Genomic DNA, 20481 nt, shown 5'->3' with positions numbered 1-20481 from the left:
CTGGTGGAGGCTGCCCCTGGTGGTTGGGGGTGGGGGTGCTGGGACACATGGGTGGGGGCCTGGTGGTGGGTGCCCCTGGTGGCTGGGGGGTGGGGGTGCTGGGAGACATGGGTGGGGGCCTGGTGGTGGGTGCCCCTGCACTGCTGGGGGGTGGGGGTGCTGGGAGACATGGGTGGGGGCCTGGTGGAGGCTGCCCCTGGTGGCTGGGGTGGGGGTGCTGGGAGACATGGGTGGGGTCCTGGTGGAGGCTGCCCCTGGTGGCTGGGGGGTGGGGGTGCTGGGAGACATGGGTGGGGGGCTGGTGGTGGGTGCCCCTGCACTGCTGGGGGGTGGGGGTGCTGGGAGACATGGGTGGGGGCCTGGTGGAGGCTGCCCCTGGTGGCTGGGGGGTGGGGATGCTGGGAGACATGGGTGGGGGCCTGGTGGTGGGTCCCCCTGCACTGCTGGGGGGTGGGGGGTGGGAGACATGGGTGGGGGCCTGGTGGTGGGTGCCCCTGCACTGCTGGGGGTTGGGGGTAGTGGGAGACATGGGTGGGGGGTGCCCCTGGTGGCTGGGGGGTGGGGGTGCTGGGAGACATGGGTGGGGGCCTGGTGGTGGGTGCCCCTGGTGGCTGGGGGGTGGGGGTGGTGGGAGACATGGGTGGGGGCCTGGTGGAGGCTGCCCCTGGTGGCTGGGGGGTGGGGGTGCTGGGAGACATGGGTGGGGGCCTGGTGGTGGGTCCCCCTGCACTGATGGAGGGTGGGGGTGGTGGGAGACATGGGTGGGGGCCTGGTGGAGGCTGCCCCTGGTGGCTGGGGGGTGCTGGGAGACATGGGTGGGGGCCTGGTGGTGGGTGCCCCTGGTGGCTGGGGGGTGGGGGTGGTGGGAGACATGGGTGGGGGCCTGGTGGAGGCTGCCCCTGGTGGCTGGGGGGTGGGGGTGCTGGGACACATGGGTGGGGGCCTGGTGGTGGGTGCCCCTGGTGGCTGGGGGGTGGGGGTGCTGGGAGACATGGGTGGGGGCCTGGTGGTGGGTGCCCCTGCACTGCTGGGGGGTGGGGGTGCTGGGAGACATGGGTGGGGGCCTGGTGGAGGCTGCCCCTGGTGGCTGGGGTGGGGGTGCTGGGAGACATGGGTGGGGTCCTGGTGGAGGCTGCCCCTGGTGGCTGGGGGGTGGGGGTGCTGGGAGACATGGGTGGGGGGCTGGTGGTGGGTGCCCCTGCACTGCTGGGGGGTGGGGGTGCTGGGAGACATGGGTGGGGGCCTGGTGGAGGCTGCCCCTGGTGGCTGGGGGGTGGGGATGCTGGGAGACATGGGTGGGGGCCTGGTGGTGGGTCCCCCTGCACTGCTGGGGGGTGGGGGGTGGGAGACATGGGTGGGGGCCTGGTGGTGGGTGCCCCTGCACTGCTGGGGGTTGGGGGTAGTGGGAGACATGGGTGGGGGGTGCCCCTGGTGGCTGGGGGGTGGGGGTGCTGGGAGACATGGGTGGGGGCCTGGTGGTGGGTGCCTCTGGTGGCTGGGGGGTGGGGGTGGTGGGAGACATGGGTGGGGGCCTGGTGGAGGCTGCCCCTGGTGGCTGGGGGGTGGGGGTGCTGGGAGACATGGGTGGGGGCCTGGTGGTGGGTCCCCCTGCACTGATGGAGGGTGGGGGTGGTGGGAGACATGGGTGGGGGCCTGGTGGAGGCTGCCCCTGGTGGCTGGGGGGTGCTGGGAGACATGGGTGGGGGCCTGGTGGTGGGTGCCCCTGGTGGCTGGGGGGTGGGGGTGGTGGGAGACATGGGTGGGGGCCTGGTGGAGGCTGCCCCTGGTGGCTGGGGGGTGGGGGTGCTGGGACACATGGGTGGGGGCCTGGTGGTGGGTCCCCCTGCACTGCTGGGGGGAGGGGGGGTGGGAGACATGGGTGGGGGCCTGGTGGAGGCTGCCCCTGGTGGTTGGGGGTGGGGGTGCTGGGACACATGGGTGGGGGCCTGGTGGTGGGTGCCCCTGGTGGCTGGGGGGTGGGGGTGCTGGGAGACATGGGTGGGGGCCTGGTGGTGGGTGCCCCTGCACTGCTGGGGGGTGGGGGTGCTGGGAGACATGGGTGGGGGCCTGGTGGAGGCTGCCCCTGGTGGCTGGGGTGGGGGTGCTGGGAGACATGGGTGGGGTCCTGGTGGAGGCTGCCCCTGGTGGCTGGGGGGTGGGGGTGCTGGGAGACATGGGTGGGGGGCTGGTGGTGGGTGCCCCTGCACTGCTGGGGGGTGGGGGTGCTGGGAGACATGGGTGGGGGCCTGGTGGAGGCTGCCCCTGGTGGCTGGGGGGTGGGGATGCTGGGAGACATGGGTGGGGGCCTGGTGGTGGGTCCCCCTGCACTGCTGGGGGGTGGGGGGTGGGAGACATGGGTGGGGGCCTGGTGGTGGGTGCCCCTGCACTGCTGGGGGTTGGGGGTAGTGGGAGACATGGGTGGGGGGTGCCCCTGGTGGCTGGGGGGTGGGGGTGCTGGGAGACATGGGTGGGGGCCTGTTGGTGGGTGCCCCTGGTGGCTGGGGGGTGGGGGTGGTGGGAGACATGGGTGGGGGCCTGGTGGAGGCTGCCCCTGGTGGCTGGGGGGTGGGGGTGCTGGGAGACATGGGTGGGGGCCTGGTGGTGGGTCCCCCTGCACTGATGGAGGGTGGGGGTGGTGGGAGACATGGGTGGGGGCCTGGTGGAGGCTGCCCCTGGTGGCTGGGGGGTGCTGGGAGACATGGGTGGGGGCCTGGTGGTGGGTGCCCCTGGTGGCTGGGGGGTGGGGGTGGTGGGAGACATGGGTGGGGGCCTGGTGGAGGCTGCCCCTGGTGGCTGGGGGGTGGGGGTGCTGGGACACATGGGTGGGGGCCTGGTGGTGGGTGCCCCTGGTGGCTGGGGGGTGGGGGTGCTGGGAGACATGGGTGGGGGCCTGGTGGTGGGTGCCCCTGCACTGCTGGGGGGTGGGGGTGCTGGGAGACATGGGTGGGGGCCTGGTGGAGGCTGCCCCTGGTGGCTGGGGTGGGGGTGCTGGGAGACATGGGTGGGGTCCTGGTGGAGGCTGCCCCTGGTGGCTGGGGGGTGGGGGTGCTGGGAGACATGGGTGGGGGGCTGGTGGTGGGTGCCCCTGCACTGCTGGGGGGTGGGGGTGCTGGGAGACATGGGTGGGGGCCTGGTGGAGGCTGCCCCTGGTGGCTGGGGGGTGGGGATGCTGGGAGACATGGGTGGGGGCCTGGTGGTGGGTCCCCCTGCACTGCTGGGGGGTGGGGGGTGGGAGACATGGGTGGGGGCCTGGTGGTGGGTGCCCCTGCACTGCTGGGGGTTGGGGGTAGTGGGAGACATGGGTGGGGGGTGCCCCTGGTGGCTGGGGGGTGGGGGTGCTGGGAGACATGGGTGGGGGCCTGGTGGTGGGTGCCCCTGGTGGCTGGGGGGTGGGGGTGGTGGGAGACATGGGTGGGGGCCTGGTGGAGGCTGCCCCTGGTGGCTGGGGGGTGGGGGTGCTGGGAGACATGGGTGGGGGCCTGGTGGTGGGTCCCCCTCCACTGATGGAGGGTGGGGGTGGTGGGAGACATGGGTGGGGGCCTGGTGGAGGCTGCCCCTGGTGGCTGGGGGGTGCTGGGAGACATGGGTGGGGGCCTGGTGGTGGGTGCCCCTGGTGGCTGGGGGGTGGGGGTGGTGGGAGACATGGGTGGGGGCCTGGTGGAGGCTGCCCCTGGTGGCTGGGGGGTGGGGGTGCTGGGAGACATGGGTGGGGGCCTGGTGGTGGGTGCCCCTGGTGGCTGGGGGGTGGGGGTGCTGGGAGACATGGGTGGGGGCCTGGTGGTGGGTGCCCCTGCACTGCTGGGGGTGGGGGTGCTGGGAGACATGGGTGGGTGCCTGGTGGAGGCTGCCCCTGGTGGCTGGGGGGTGGGGGTGCTGGGAGACATGGGTGGGGGCCTGGTGGTGGGTCCCCCTGCACTGCTGGGGGATGGGAGACATGGGTGGGGGCCTGCTGGTGGGTGCCCCTGGTGGCTGGGTGGTGGGGGTGGTGGGAGACATGGGTGGGGGCCTGGTGGAGGCTGCCCCTGATGGCTGGGGGGTGGGGGTGCTGGGAGACATGGGTGGGGGCCTGGTGGTGGGTGCCCCTGGTGGCTGGGGGGTGGGGGTGCTGGGAGACATGGGTTGGGACCTGGTGGCGGCTGCCCCTGGTGGCTGGGGGGTGGGGGTGCTGGGAGACATGGGTGGGGGCCTGGTGGTGGGTCCCCCTGCACTGCTGGGGGGTGGTGGGAGACATGGGTGGGGGCCTGGTGGAGGCTGCCCCTGGTGGCTGGGGGGTGGGGGTGGTGGGAGACATGGGTGGGGGCCTGGTGGTGGGTCCCCCTGCACTGCTGGGGGGAGTGGGGGTGGGAGACATGGGTGGGGGCCTGGTGGAGGCTGCCCCTGGTGGCTGGGGGGTGGGGGTGCTGGGACACATGGGTGGGGGCCTGGTGGTGGGTGCCCCTAGTGGCTGGGGGGTGGGGGTGCTGGGAGACATGGGTGGGGGCCTGGTGGTGGGTGCCCCTGCACTGCTGGGGGGTGGGGGTGCTGGGAGACATGGGTGGGGGCCTGGTGGAGGCTGCCCCTGGTGGCTGGGGTGGGGGTGCTGGGAGACATGGGTGGGGGCCTGGTGGTGGGTCCCCCTGCACTGCTGGGGGGTGGGGGGGTGGGAGACATGGGTGGGGTCCTGGTGGTGGGTGCCCCTGGTGGCTGGGTGGTGGGGTGGTGGGAGACATGGGTGGGGGCCTGGTGGAGGCTGCCCCTGGTGGCTGGGGGGTGGGGGTGCTGAGAGACATGGGTGGGGGCCTGGTGGTGGGTCCCCTGCACTGCTGGGGGGTGGGGGTGGTGGGAGACATGGGTGGGGGCCTGGTGGAGGCTGCCCCTGGTGGCTGGGGGGTGGGGGTGCTGGGAGACATGGGTGGGGGCCTGGTGGTGGGTCCCCCTGCACTGCTGGGGGTGGGGGGGTGGGAGACATGGGTGGGGGCCTGGTGGAGGCTGCCCCTGGTGGCTGGGGGGTGGGGGTGCTGGGAGACATGGGTGGGGTCCTGGTGGAGGCTGCCCCTGGTGGCTGGGGGTGCTGGGAGACATGGGTGGGGGGCTGGTGGTGGGTGCCCCTGCACTGCTGGGGGGTGGGGGTGCTGGGAGACATGGGTGGGGGCATGGTGGAGGCTGCCCCTGGTGGCTGGGGGGTGGGGATGCTGGGAGACATGGGTGGGGGCCTGGTGGTGGGTCCCCCTGCACTGCTGGGGGGTGGGGGTAGTGGGAGACATGGGTGGGGGCCTGGTGGTGGGTGCCCCTGGTGGCTGGGGGTGCAGGGGGACATGCGTTGGTGGGCAGTAGTGCAAGTTGACATGTGGGTTGGCTGGGGGGCATGGCCATGGTCGATGGGGTGCCTGCAGGACATGTGCTGGGTAGGCCCCTGTGGTGTGAGCCACCTGCAGGGGCCGTGGAGGGTGTAGAGGGAACACCTGGGAGGACCCACACGTGCAATTCACGTGTGCTGCTCCCCGCGCACCCCTGTAATACACGTACCCTGATGAGTTTGCGTGTGGAACTTCCCGCGCACCCCTGTAATACACGTACCCTGATGGAATTGCGTGTGGAACTTCCCGCGCACCCCTGGAATACACGTACCCTGCTGATGTTGCGTGGGATACTTCCCCCGCACCCTGAAATACACGTACCCCGCTCAATCGCGTGTGTAACTTCCCGCGCACCCCCGAAATACACGTACCCCGCTCAATCGCGTGTGTAACTTCCCGCGCGCCCCCGAAATACACGTACCACGCTCAATCGCGTGTGTAACTTCCCGCGCACCCCCGAAATACACATACCCCGCTCAATCGCGTGTGTAACTTCCCGCGCGCCCCTGCAATACACGTACCCCGCTCAATCGCGTGTGTAACTTCCCGCGTGCCCCCGAAATACACGTACCCCGCTCAATCGCGTATGTGACTTCCCGCGCACCCCCGAAATACACGTACCCCGCTCGATCGCGTGTGTTGCTTCCCGCGCACCCCCGCAATACACGTGCCCCGCTCGCACAGGCCCAATTGCTGTATGTTGCCACTTTTGTGATGCGCTGGGACTCTACCGCCTGCCTTGGTGTGGCGGACGTGTTTCAGCTTGTGCGTGTCTTTGGCTGTGCGTGGCTTTGCCCTATTCGATTCCATGAATACGTGTGGTTCGAGTGTGTGTGGGCGTTCCGTCTGCTTCCCTGCAGTACTTCCCCAGTTACGCCCTTATTTTCGCGCGTTGTTCCCCATTCCGCGCGTTACGCCCCGTGTCCCGCCCGCTTTCTGGTGTATGCGCCGAGGTTGTGCGCTTTCACTGTGCGCGTCGCGCACGCCTTTCGGGGTGTTGCAGTGACTTGTGCGCCATGCACGGGTTTGGCGCACATCTCGAGGTGAACACGCACAGGGACTTCCATGAATCGCACGCGTGCGCCTGTTTTTTTCCGCTTGCGCCTGCTTGCGCGAAGATTTTCGGCGCACGTTTGTTCCATGAATCGGCCCCTGAATGATTTTGTCAGGATAGCACAACCATTACTTTTGAGGATGCAACACTTTGTAAAAAGGATATAGTTATCAATGTCTCTTCACAACACATTTCTACCACAGCCACATTTCGTGCATTCAGCTGTTTCTTTCCTGGTGTATTCGCCTGCCAGGACTAACTATAAATGGTCCCTTTCCTGGTTCACTATCCTGCCAGGAGGAAACTCCTACTACTACAGTTGATCTCTTCTTATTGGTAATATGTGTTACAGGTTTCCCCAAATTGACAGCTCATAAATGTAGAATTGCGCCCTTTTTGCAGTCTTGTCCCTTCTTTTAGATAGCCTCTTGGCTGTTGGCAATGTGGGTTACAGGTTTCCCAAATTGACTTCTCACAAATGAAGAATTGTGCCCTTCTTGCACTTTCACATCTTACCAATTAACGGGTTTGTTTAGGCCTTCATCCAACTCTTGGTACCACACCCTCCTGATGTCACTCTGCTCTCTGGCACCATGTAACTCAATTGCAGGAGCCGTCAACACTTTGAAGGGCCCCCGTGTCTCTTCTAAGGCTCACTGCTTACTGTTGGCAGCGTCAGCCTCCTCTCTGCGTGCTGCACAGCCCAGAGGTTCTTCTTGCCGGTGTCTTGGGGGCCTCTTTAGTTCTCTCGCTGTCTGCATCTCTTACTCTGGGAGCCTCTGCTGCTCCACCTTGAGCAACCACGGCTCTCCCGATCTCCTCGCACACACCACCGCATCTGCTTCCTCATCTTTCAGCACAACTAGTGCTATGCACGCGACGCAGGCCACAGCCTGGGAGAATGAAGTCTCTACACCTCCCAGCTATGGCACACTTTCGGATTTAAATGTCCCACTCAGGCACCTTGCCTCCTAAAAACTAGACCGCACATTTTCTTCAGTGGCACTTTTGATCCTCATTAACGCCTGGTCCTTCTTCCTCCTCCCAGTACCACAGGCATTATGGATCTTGGAGTCCATAATGCATTTGAGTCTTTTAGGTCTATTAATTTCTGTGCGTTTGTTAAATTGAATGTTATTAAAGTTATGAGATTTTAAGTGCCTAGCCGTCGCATGGCTTTCCTCCACTTTACAGCATGCCATCAAAGCTTCAGTGAGGATAGGGGAATCAATAGTTAAAGAGGTCATCAATTCCTCCTGATAGGAGTCCCTCCCATGTTATCCTCCCTCATAATACTAACCCCAGGGTCAGGATCAGGTAGCGGCTGCCTCCCCTGGCCACATGAGAGAAGGCCCATGGCGGGGTCTCAGTGATGTTCTCACTAGATTCACCACAGAGGGTGCTGTGAGGAATCCTGCAAAGTCCTCACAGAATCCCAGCCTAAAGTCTCCTCCCAGGTGGCCATGGGTAGGCAGCTACTACCTGATCCTAACCCTGGGGGTTTTAATATCCTGGTGGATCACCTGGCAGGGAGAAGTCCCCCAATGGAACAGGGTCACTCAATTAGGAGGGTCGCAGAATTAATCTTCTTCAGAGGATGAGATTTCCAAAAGAGCGGAATATCTAATGGCTTGTTGTCATAGTGAGGCTTCCATTCCTAAAATTACCCAAATTATCAATAGTGAAAACCTTTATTTATTATTATTTTTTTATTATAACACATAGTTTATTCAAACGTTTATTACAAAACAAAACAGAAAACCTTTATAGTGAACAGGGGAATGACATATGTAAGAGTCAGAGAATCAGCTTCACTACTTTTGATGGTTATGATTCCCCCTTGGGTGTGAACTGTAAAGCCCAAAACCAACCACTGATTCCTTAAAAATATCGTCCCTAAAAATAGAGAGAGTGAAGACTTTGATGAAAAAAGGAACAGTAACATTAGGGACTTCAAGGTACTGGAACGAGGAAGAGGAGCTCAGAGGTGCAAAACTGACCCACAACTGAGTGGGACTTTTAAATATTTAGAGCCCCTTCAAGTGCGGGTCATTGGAAGGAGAAGTAGACAACAGCAGTGGGAGAAGCTGAAAGAAGCAGACGCTGGGACCGCCGCTGTGTCTCCAGCGGAATGCGGTGCCAAGTGATTCGTAGAAGTCGGGAGTTTTACTTGCAGAGGACGTGCAGTGGGATCCAGTGCTGTTGCGGGTTGTCCCATGGTAGGGAGGAGCTCTCCTGGTCTGGCATCCTACTCCGGTGGTTGGCATTCACCGAAGTATGCAAGGAAAGTGACAGGCTCCATTTGCAGAACGCGTGGGATGCGGGAATGTGATCAGAGCTTTCAAACTCCCAGGACCCAACATGAGAAGAGGAGACTAAAGCAGGAGTGGGTCGAGCAGACGTGCAGGGAAAGACCGGTGAGCTGGCATCCATTAGGTGACCCCAGGGCCCTCTGCACTAGACTGATGGCTGCCAGCAGTCTTTTAGAATACCGGACAAATGTATTAAAGTATTTTTGTACTAATATACAGATTAAAAGAAAGCGAGAGCAGAAAGATTGTGAGCATCATTGCCAAAGTAAATAAGAGGCAATATTTAAACCAGATTGCAACCATCATTGGCAAAGTAAAGCATGGGCAATATTTAAACCAGATTGCAACCATCATTGCCAAAGTAAAGAAGGGGCAATATTTGCACAAGATTACATCCAGCATTACCGAAGACACTGAAAGGCAATTATAACTAAATGATGGTACCGTTTCCGTGATAGTCTGCAAAGAAAATAGTGTTGCAGTTACTCTGGAAAAGCTTGACTACCGATGGCGGTCTAATAACTCCAGCGCCGTCCACATTGCTTGTATCTAAATGATGGAAGCACTTTATTTCCTTGGACCTGCTAGCAGTCGCCTACAGGTGAGTTGCCACGCCGCATCAATTCAGCTTCCTGAAATGTGTTGCTAATTGGGCCCTTGGTGGGCCGTACTAATCCTAATGCTCCAACGCCTTTTTGGTTAATTGAGATTGGCGGCCCTTTTTGGGCTTTCTTGCTTCACACAATTTGGAGATTTTTTGACCGTGGTACCCATGGTCTAATAACTGAAGTGTCTATCCTTGCTTTTCTTGTAGCTCTAATTTATTGCGATCTATCCTTGGCACAGCCCATTTATACATTTCTGGATTCACTTACAGGACCCTGGGACCAGCCTTCTGGGTTGAGACAACGGTAATTACCATTTCTCCCTATTTATGTCTCATGACTTACCTGAACTTAGAGAATGATAGAGGTTCCCCCATTTTACACTCACAGATCGCCTATTTTTAACTTGTTATTGATTGTTCTTAGCCTTTCCTTCTTTTGTTTCCCCTTTTTGTTGCTTTTGTTCTAGGTGTGACTATTGCTTTTAATATGCAATTCTGTATTGTTAGTTTTAATAATATCTTTGCAACAAAGACACAGATGAAAACGTCAAGTGACCATGATTTCTAAGGGAATGCTTTGTCCTGAAGAAGATGGGCATCAACTGCATTAAAGTTAGATGCGCTTTACCATCGAAACTACTATTTACTATCAGTGCCAGGCCCATTGCATGTATTTTATTGCCTTGACATCTTAGTAGTTGACGCAGGGCATCCCATGGTGAGCTTTTGTGTGTTTTTGATTATTGTGAGATTGTTCTATTCTTTCCACTAAATACTTCACAGGTGACTGCCGGTTCCCCCCTTGAGTGATCCCCTTGCGAATTAGCGACTCGGACCAATTAGATGGTCCCCCTCTCTCTTTTTTTTGCCTTTTCTTTAAGCACTTTATGACTATGCACTTTACTCTTGATGTGTTAGGTTTATATTAAATATGAGCTCATGATGGTTTAATATGCATTTTAATATTGATGAAAAAATTAAATAAGTACAGTTTTTTACAATGAACTTTGGTTTTATGAAGGGTTGATCTATGGTGTGGACTTTGGGGTCCTTCTTTTTTCATTTTTTGTCGGTTGTGTCCGGTTGATTGAACATTGCTACATTCCGCTGGCATGACTCCTGTTTGAATATACTTTTTCTCTTCTCATTCAGGAGGATAATGGACTAGGCTTCTGCCTTGAGGAACCAAAGGTGGGGCAAACATCCACTACAGACTGCCCAGACATGATAAACGGGAGCCAGTGACCAGAAGCAGCGGATCCAGAACCTATAGAGAGCAATACAGCCATAGGGGAGTCCAGTGCACCCTCCCCAATGCGTTGGTGAACATTGTCTAACCTGGAACAGAAAAGAACCGAAGAACAAACTATCACAGTGACTGCAAATAGAGAATGAAAAGGGGGTAGGTGCAAGGGTCCTTATGAAGACTTTCTTGGGAAATTCAGGCCCACAAATGGGGGGTAGACGAGGAGTTGCAAGTAATTTAGAAAGAGATTGGCCCAGAGAAGCAGTTGACTCATATACCCAATGGAGCTGAGAGAACATTCTAGACAGAAGGGAGTTCTATAAAAAGCAATTTGGCAATGGGAAGTGTTCGGCTGAGGTCAGAGGTGGTGAAGGATGAAGAGTACCACCAAAAGACAAGGGAAGAGTGTGCAGCAGGTGGGCGATGATTTGCACAAAGCATTTGGCATGTTTAGGGAGAGTAAATGTAAGGTGTTGGGATCGAGAGAGTGGTACCAATTTTGACCACTTGTATACATGTGGATGAACGTTTATTAGAGAAACGTAGAAACAGAAGAGTTAGGAGGAGTAGATGTGGTAAGGAGGAAGAGGTGGGAGAATGAATTTAGTGAGCAGGGCACTATATCCTTGGAAGTTAAGCAGGGCACCCTATCCATAGGTGTGGTTGGAGGGGAGTAGAGATAGGAACAGTGATAGGGTTACAGAATTAGGAGGTAGGTGGAGGGTATAGACAGGAAAAGGGGGAGAAGTAGTAAGGTCAGGAAAATGAGTTTAGAAAGGCGGAGAGAGGGTGAGAAAGAGAGAGACTGCCAGGAGGTTGGAGAAGAGAGGAGATATGCATGGAAAGAGTAGAGTGAGAAAGGTTTGAGAGACAGTCACCCAGATGAAAGACATAGCAGGGTGATCAAACAACCTTGTTTGGCTCACCCAAGATGTCTCTGAGGTAGTCAAATAGATACGACTAAAACCTTTAAGCCTTCCCAGGGCAAGGAATGATTAGACAGTAGGGCTACCATGGCTATAGTAAACCAATCTTGTAGCAAGAAGTTTTTGGAAAAGGAGACTGAGATGGTAGATGGTCTTCTTCAATTTTAAGAATAAGAACATCCCCAGGTAGGCAGTCTACACTTTGGACAAGGTTGCCCACCTTGGCCAGTAGTGACGTTTCTTCTGGAAGTTCTTCCAAGCCTTAGGCAATCCCAATCACAGTTGCTGGTATAAATGGTTACAGGGTCTGCTCTAGAAAACCGGGTCAACATTGAAAGGAAAGTAGTATATATTCTGGGCTCAATGAGGGCTAAGGAGCACTTGTAATTAGTCGAGATGACAGGGAACATGAATAAGCTGAAAACGTGACAAGTGTGTGGTGGATAATTGCAATTTTCCGCTCACGGTACTAGAAATGATAGGGCTGAAGGTTGTGTATGTCTGCTTGCACATTGTCTGTTGTATCCTGGTCTGTCTTCCACTAGTGGAAGGGAGATGAGGCTATCTCAGATCGCTGGTCATGCAAGAACATAGATTGACGCATCTCTGAGAACTTACACCTTTCTCCATTTTTGCCATGGCTCACTGCAAGTGAGCACCGTCCACTAGACTCATTCAGACAGCCTACAGTAAGGTAGTGAGTGGTGTTCCAATACGTGCTCTGTGATAGCTCAATGGTGGAGTGTGTATCCTACTATGTTTACATGTCCCTTCTAATGTTAAAATAATAAAAGAAAATACAAATCAAAAAGTAAAACCTATTGCTTCCTATGAAGAAAAAAAGTAAGGTCTGTTTATAAGGTAACTTCTCAGAGCCCTGCAGAAGGTGTTGATTTCAGTTTAGGGAATGTTACAGTCACAGTTTTCCAAAGACAGGGTCTCTAGTTGCACTGCAGTGCGGGTTCAACAGGAGATATAGAACTTGGACCATGTTTGGGCGTTTATTCATATGTACGGGTTTTGTGGCATACATATTCTAGCAGGAATTTGATACCTTGTTGTACACAACTGGTGACGGTATCACAACAGAAGCCAGAGAAAGGCTAAATTCACAATTATTTGCTGGAGCCTTTGCATTGTGACGGGACACAATAAAGATAACTGTGGTTGATGCTCAGCTTGTTGCAGTGTAGAATATTATATGGCATTCCCAGGCAAAGAAATTAGGTCTAAATGCATAACCATTCCCATATCGGACACAATGTTTCGTTCAGTTGTTGAAAACACATTTTTCCCTTTAATTGATATCGGTGGGTACGGTTTAGTAGCACCTTGGTGCCAAAGCAATGCTACACAGAAGAGAAAAGGAAAAGGGTGCAGAGAAGCGGAATATTTGGTTGCCATGTCAACTGATTTTTCTTTATGTTTATGTTTTAAGTTCCTGCAGTGAACTGAAGCAGTTTTGTGCGGCGTAGGGCACCAAACAAAACCCCTCTAACATGACAATACAATACAATGAATTATCATAAGTACAAAGAGGCCAACATAATTGCGAGAGGTTGTGCTATACAATACTCACATTGTGTTACAATTCAATGACAATGTGCAAAGTGAGGGAATTCAAATGAAAGTATGTGTCTTCGTACTCTTGTTAATATATTGTTGTTCCTGTTTCCCAGCATAGTGATGTAAGAAATAATTGCATATGCTTCCGTAATTCTGCTTGAGCTCCTTTTGTGTGAGGCTCCATGGGGGGTGGCTGGTCAGTATTCCACACCCTTTAGGAAACGTGGTGGAATCAGTCTTTTGGTATGCAACCAAATATGAATTCAACACGGTGACACTGTTGTAACAGAAGATGTGCCATCACATAAATGGAGTACTGGGGACCTTCAGCAGCTGTCAGAAATGAAAAAAAGTCACTACCACTATTCCAGAGTAAACAATGCCATGCACCAGCACAATGGCTGCTCAGTGAAGAGAGAAACATATCCCATTAAAGACAAGTGCATGACAATCACTGGACTGGCCACAAACTGAAATGCCTGAGGCTGGGAGCTGTGTTACGAGTTGTGCGATTATAATGATGCTGAGGAAAACGTTGCCTGCAGCTTTGGGGCGTCATCTACGGATCATGGGGGAGATCAGAGAGATTGTGTATGTATCCTGCAGTTTCAAGATATATATTCTGTGAGGAATCCTTGAATGTCGTCACTTCTCCCCAAGGGGGATCCCCGTCCCATGAGGCCAGGGAGTGAGGCTGATACCCAATAATCCCCCTGCGGGTGGTACTCAGCAGGTGGATCTCATGGGGAGGGATCACGCCTATGGGACTAGGGACGACTACCACAACCTCCCTCATCACCCTACCCTATACAGGGCACACAGTTCCCCACACTTCTATGTATTTGTGTTGGGTAGATAACACAACCCTCATGAGAAATACTGAGACGAGGAAGAGTGGGGACTACCCTTCTGAAGTACACTGGAAGACTGAGACGAGGATGAATCCAACTAACCCAGTAGAGGTTGACCATGGCAATGAGGAATGCCCCGCAGACCCAAAGTAAGCGTTCCAGTCAATGCGGACACTGTGTGAGCAAAAAAAGTGTAAAGGGGCTCGAAAGTGTATAAACCTCCCTGGGGGAACCCAGAGAAAAGTAATCCCTAGGGGATCCAGGATCGTGAGAGCCATAAATCAGAGGCACTTGAAGACAGCATCTGGGATACTTGCCGACCCGCTGGGAAGCTCACTTACCGTTCACAGAGGTCGGGCGACCCGGAAGGCTACAGGAGCCAACCTCCAGATGACAAAGACCACAGAATGTCCCAGTTAGTAGCAGACATGGTGCTGTCGAGGAGTAGAGTACTGCAGAGCCGCAGCAGCATACGAAAAGGTGAACGAATCCTGCAGGAACCCGACCAGAGACGCCACAAAGCCACACACCATGCAGAGAGCGTAGTCAAGACTCTCACGGGTACAATGATTGCACATACGCTTGGTAGGTCTTTGGAAGGGTTCAAAAGATAACAAAGGGTCTGAGACCAACACCCAATTGGGAAGAGCATCACAAATCCTCTTCTTCAACACCGTACCTGGCAGAGGTGTGACCCAGGACTACTAGAGCAGTCAGAGAGAGAAGCACAGGTCTGGGACCCACACCCAATTGAAAAGAGCATGAGAAGGGCCTGGGGAAGAGAGTCATTCCCCCAGCCTTCGTGAACTGTGGTAAACAGCCTGAGAAGGGCCCGCGGAAGGGAGACATTACTTTTGAGTTTGAACTGAGAACTTTACAGCACCTCAAGCTGGAAGTTTTTGTTGTATCCTGGAAAGGAAATAAGACCTGGAGAAGGGGGTCATTCTCTCAGGCACAATTCCCACTTGCCAATTGGAACTATAATCCATTGTCCAGAAGAATGGAGCCATTCGTCTGTACCAAGAAGATCCAGTATCTTTTAATTTTAGTTACCAGTGTAAGGGATAGAAGTAGGCATTTTGACACACAACGGGGGACTATTTTTCATTTTATTGGACGTTCTCACAGATTCCTTAGTTCCTTACTTGAGGTAGGGAAACTCCTCTTATAGTTAGAGAGAGATAGGTTTCCTCTTTATTTTCAGCAAATAAAAGTCTGTGCTAAAATCATGCTACTGGTGTGTCAGTCTCCTCCTTCTGCACCCTTACAATTCCCTATCACCATTTTATGGATTCATATACAGAGATCCATAGACCAGACTGTGGGACTCATTATGAGTTTAGCAGTGTGGTAAAAAAAGTAATTCCTTTATTGTCGCTTACTCTAGCAGTAATGGAATTACCACCATTCATACCACACCACTGAATTCTGAGTTTGTAGTTAAAGAGGACGGTTCACCTCCCGCAAAGTGCTGGAGGTGAATCCTTCACTTGACCTCCAAAAGCAATGGAATTACGACAGCAAACCCCTTGCAAAAATGCAGTGCAAATCCCCATTGGATCCAATGGACTCTGAAACTGCAGATTTACACTGCCCTACCGACACTCATAATCCCATGGTAAGAACACGGGGATGAGTGGTGGTAATGATAAACAGTTTGGTGGTAACTCTGCAGCTATACAGCCGAACTACCAACAAACTCGTAATTCGGCCCTGTGTACCCAAAAAGGAAATATTCCATTAATAAAACCACTTTAGTCATCATTCAAGAAAAAAAATTACTGTTATGCTTCTGAGATAGTTTATATTGTGTTATTAGTACCCGTCAAAGGTCAATGAGCTTCTAACAAGCAAGCTCATTGGCCCACACTGGGTCGTTACCAGACCAACAAAGCGTTTGTGGGGCCGGTCGCAGCCACGTTCTGGCCGCCATGGAAAGGGAGAAGGGACTACGTACAGTCCCTTCTCACCGTTCTGTGGCACCCATTATTTAAAAAAATGTTTCAGTTGTGCAAACCAAGGCGTCACGCACTTACAAAAAGTAACTATTAGTACCCCAATCTAACGGGCTGGGGTACTAATATCAATAAGCCCCTTGAAGGGGGGGCATTACTGTGTCTGGTGATGCCCTGGGGCATTACCTGACATGGTAATGCCCTCCCGGCTCGGGGCTTATTGCTTAAATAAGTGCAGTGCTTTGCTGCAGCATCGCCTACATTGATATGATTGCCATTAAAATGCCAAGAGACCTACCCCTGCACCGAGACCCATTGCTACAGCAAGGCATATCCCTGCCCTGAGGCCAATCCTTTCTTTGAGGCCCATTCCTGCTCTAATGAGCCACTCTGATAGTAGGCCCATCGCTGCCACACAGTCCATCTCTGCCCTCAGGCACATCCTTACTCTTTGTTCCATACATACAGCAAGACCCTACCATCTGCCATAATGCCTGTGTCTGCCCTAAGGCCCAAGACTATCCAGAGACCATCCTTGCTGCTCCAAAATTATATTAGTGGTAATGGAGTATAACACTGGGACATAACTATTTGGTTATTTATAGAGTGCATCATATTCATGCACTTTCAAAACACAGTAATAATTTGTGTCACCATTTTTATCCACTCATGCTACTCAAATTATCAGCCTAATGAATGAGGTATTGAACCCATGCCACACGTAGTGTCCTGTTCCCAAGGCAAGCGCTTGACCTACCTGCCTAACATAGAAAGGAATAGTGTTATACCAAGTGAGCATGAAAAGACCAATCACAGATACAAAAATAGTCCACAAGTCTCCTAAATTTAACTTAAGAATTCTGGGAACATAAAGATATACTTTCCTTAAATGCAACCAAAGCATTGCCGTTCCATTAGCGTAGAATTAGTCCAGAGAAGCCCTCTTGAATCTACTGTGCTGGGACCCCTGCAGGAGTGGGTTATGGTAAATGAGCCAGAGGAACTGCTAATGGGCTACATACTGTCGAGACGGACACGCCGCAAAATAAAGAAAACGGTTAAAACAAAGACATTGGGCAAAAGCAAAGGTGGGATAGAGGTGTCATTGATTCAGCAACACGAACACGAAGATGGCAAGCATGAGGTGGCGGAAACAAAAAGCTCACAAAGAAAGCGGCTTGGAAGCTGAAACGTGCAGCCACAAAAAATGCTAATCTGACATGATGGCTAATGAACTGTGAACAAAAAAGCCAAGGAGGTAAAGGTAGAGCTAGACAACTGCCTCGCAAGGTTAACTCGGATTCTTCTTCTTCAGGAGATTCACCTAATCTATCAGTCTCTGATGTTTTGAGGGGGATGAGAACGGGGAGGGTGGTGCACTTGTGTCACATTGTTCACCTTCCGCCCCCTGCTCCTCACCTGAAGTTTCTTCTTGTCTTTCTTTGATGATTGAAGGCTGCTTCCGTAATACCTTGGGATGCTCCTTAGGTGGTTTCTCTCTAGACTTCCTGTCATGTAAGTAAGGCCTGGCTCCCTCGGAGGCCACCTCGACAGGAAGTGGGACCTGTCTTGCAGGGCCCCGAGGAGCCAAGTCCCAGTGGACAGGGAAAAAGCCGAATGATGGCACAAAAAACCCTGCAGACTGTTCCAGGAAGGATTCTTGAGCGGAGTAGTGCTGGTTGGTAAGCATCAAAATGAGAACTCTGTAAGTTGCCAGCCAGTAAAAGTTCAAGAGTGTCTATACTTTCATGTGATAGCGACACTGAAGCATCACTGGTAATGTCCCAGGTAGAGTATTTGGTAACCGTGTCCAGAGGCAGTAGGAAGTAGCTGTACGTAGTAGAAATAGAACAGAAGGATCTGTTCCTATAACAACGAAGGACAGAAGATGAAGGAGCGTAGAAGAAAGGTACAGTCCCTAACCCAAAAGGATAGGATGAACCCCGAAGCTTATAGAGAGGAACGCAAGGAGTCGCGAGAATGGCGGAAGAGGTCGCGAGTCGGAACGGCAAGACGCCAAAGGTAAAGATTTAGGAAGCATACAGAGAGGAACGCGAGGAGTCGCGAGAATGGCGGAAGAGGTCGCGAGTCAGAACGGCAAGACGCCAAAGGTAAAGGATAAGGTGGAAAGAGACGAGCGGCAGAACACCGTAGAGCGGAAAGGAAAAATTACAGATTAAACAGATGTCGGGAGCAGTGCAGGAAGAAAGGCGAGCGGGGAAACTGTAGAAGGCAGGGAGGGAGGCTAATCGGAGGAGTAGCCGAGCGAGCGTATCGAAGAAAAAGTCCACAGATACAATGGGCAGGATGGAGGGCGGGGCTTGCTTAAATAACGGCGGCCGCCATCTTGGTTGAGGGCTAGTCTGTCACTGCCAGGTTCTTCGTGACAGTGCTTTCCAATCATGCCAAAGCTTCCAGGGACGGTTCCTGACAACTTGACATACACATTCAGACCAAAACCCCTGTGGAATTAAATAAGAATTAGTCACCAATGGTCTTTATCATCTCCAGATTCATGGGAGATGACAAAGACCCAATACCTCGTCATTGTGTCTTGTATGTATTTAGGCATCTACTGCCCTCAAGAATACTACAGAGCTATGACTTTGACTACTTCAAACAATTGGAGGAGACCAGTATGAAGGTGACAAAGATGCATTGTATGATCTCGGATGTAGCTAGTTTGGTTAGACAGCATGCCACTAGGTTATTGACCTGGGATTATTACATTGACCACCCAGTGAGTCCGGTATACCCAAATGATAGTGAGGCTAAATTATGTTCTGTTTGAGCAACTGATCTAAGGCCGCAGCTAGAGAAATTCATTAGCAAAAAAGGTGTAGAGGATACTGCTGGTGATACTGGGATCAAATTGCAATCGGGAATGGTTGCTATCGTTTCTCCCTGCCCCACCACAGAGATACTGAAATCAGGGTTATGGTGAAATCATGGAACACACGTGTGTTCACACATCTGTTGGCAGATGAGGGTTCTAAATCATTGTACTGTGAAGCGGATGTGGTGTTGTTTCAGGAGACCTGGCTAACAAGTGAAGGGATTTCTGATGGTTTCTCCGGCTTTAGCCTTTGACCACGCAAGGGAAGAAAGGCTGTCCGAGTGCTGGCTTTTGATATTGCTCTTCCAAATATAAGGCACGTGAAATATTATGGGAAAATGCTAATCACAATGTGCTATTTGTAATGATTGAAAATATGGATGGCCGGAAATTGCTAATAGGGAATGTGTATGATCCTCAGAAGGCACCTGTACCCAGGCCATAAAAATGGTAATTTATTAAACATTGCTTCCTATAAGGGCTGGAAGTGCAGCTCCAGCGATCTTAATAGGTGGTGATCTGAATGCCAATTGCATTGCCTGTATCTTGGGGAAGGGTGGCTAATGCCAATCGGGCGGTGCTTGGGGTGAATTATTTTGTGATCTGGGGCTGTGTGGGCTGGAAGTGGATATTGCTGAGCCGGCTGTGCTGTCTTGTTCCTGGCAGTGTGGGAACAAATCCACTATCATTGACTACTTTTTTGGGAGCCCTATGCTTCTTGTGGATGTGATATTGAGGGTGGCTTACATTTTGAATCATAGCGACCATGCAATTCTGACTGTCTCCTTTTTTTAACATGACCTGTAATGTAATGGAAAGGACAAGACAGGGGGGAAGTATGGGTGAAGAATGGCCTAAACAGATTGGGTTGGTTGGATAAGGTTTTAGAGGTGATTACTATATATATGGATAATAGCTGGATAGATCTTGGAGGCTTAAATTCGGAAGATGAATTAATGGAATGGATAACCTTGAACACCAACAAATGTATGCTCACCAGAAATGTTAGCACTGTTAAGGTATACGGTGTCTTTTTCCAACCATATCATAGTGTCATTAGAGACAGAACGAGAGCTCTGCGCCAGGTGATAAGGAGAGCTATTTGCTATATGTTGGACCTCTGTGAAAGATTCAGGGAGGTGAAACGTTTGAAAATGCTTATCAGAACTGGATGAAAAGCTATCGCAGGTCCACCAGAAATGAGGCTATGCAAGTATTATAAATGATAATTAAGAAGGGGGACACCAGAGTTTCTGGTACATCTTTAAGAGAAAGGGCAAATCATCAGGTAACATGCTCACTTGCGGTATTAATAGCGAGGTTTGGGTGGAGTACGTATGCAAGATATTTAAGGAACATGCCCCTGTAAAGCCAATGCCCAGCTCTGTGATGAAATTAGAATTTAATAAGAATGATCTTGCAGAGATTATACGTGGCCTTAAAACATTTCAGGCACCAGGCCTGGATGGGGTGTCGAATATAGTAATATGGGCGAACCCTGAAAGGGGGCGGTCATATTCAATCAGTTATTCCACTTGGTGATTGCAAGTACTAGCATCCTGTGCTCTTGGAAGCAGTCACATATCATCCCTGTCTATAAAAAGATGAGTAGAGAAGACCCTGGTAACTATAGTTTACTGTCGCTCCTTGATGTTGCAAGTAAAATCTTTGCCACTTTGGTCCTACAAAATATTAATAATCAAATTCTGTGCTACTGTCAAACAGTGTTTAGAAAAGGCATGCCAACGACGAACAACATCTGGTTGGTGAGTAGCATGATTCAGCAGGCAAG

Source organism: Ambystoma mexicanum, chromosome 10 (assembly GCF_040938575.1).
Source record: "Ambystoma mexicanum isolate Mex_15411 chromosome 10, UKY_AmexF1_1, whole genome shotgun sequence".
In the NCBI taxonomy this organism is placed as follows: domain Eukaryota; kingdom Metazoa; phylum Chordata; class Amphibia; order Caudata; family Ambystomatidae; genus Ambystoma; species Ambystoma mexicanum.
The sequence above is the reverse complement of the archived record's forward strand: the minus strand, read 5'-3'. Positions refer to the sequence as shown.